General features: G+C 44.4%; 1 protein-coding gene across 1 annotated transcript in view; it reads right to left on the bottom strand.

Moving 5' to 3' along the window:
* The window catches only part of LOC107681602 (glutamate receptor-interacting protein 2-like), a gene marked incomplete at both ends in the record, with an annotated part of 27,059 nt that overhangs the window by 2,235 nt on the left and 24,518 nt on the right, over window positions 1–306 (bottom strand). The gene's annotated exons all lie outside the window — the stretch shown is intronic.

Raw genomic sequence — 306 nt, 5'->3', positions numbered from 1 at the left:
TTTATGACTGAAGGCCAGTATCAATGATACCAATACTGATTTCTCGATAAAATTGAGCTGCCGCTGCTGAAGGTGACGCGGATCTGACACGCATCGTATTTTCTCTCTCAACTCTTTTTACCTTTTGTGACCCACTTCAGGTCTTAAAGTCACTATTAATGAACAGAAGCTATGAAATGACACAGGCTGCAGCATGTGGCGACGTAGAGCACACGCTCCGAGCACAGTACCGTTTCCGCGCTCGTTTAAAGGGGTCATATGATGCGATTTCAAGTTTTCCTTTCTCTTTGGAGTGTTACAAGCTGA

Source organism: Sinocyclocheilus anshuiensis, unplaced genomic scaffold, assembly GCF_001515605.1.
Source record: "Sinocyclocheilus anshuiensis isolate Anshui unplaced genomic scaffold, SAMN03320099.WGS_v1.1 scaffold9537, whole genome shotgun sequence".
NCBI lineage: Eukaryota > Metazoa > Chordata > Actinopteri > Cypriniformes > Cyprinidae > Sinocyclocheilus > Sinocyclocheilus anshuiensis.
The sequence above is the reverse complement of the archived record's forward strand: the minus strand, read 5'-3'. Positions and strand labels throughout refer to the sequence as shown.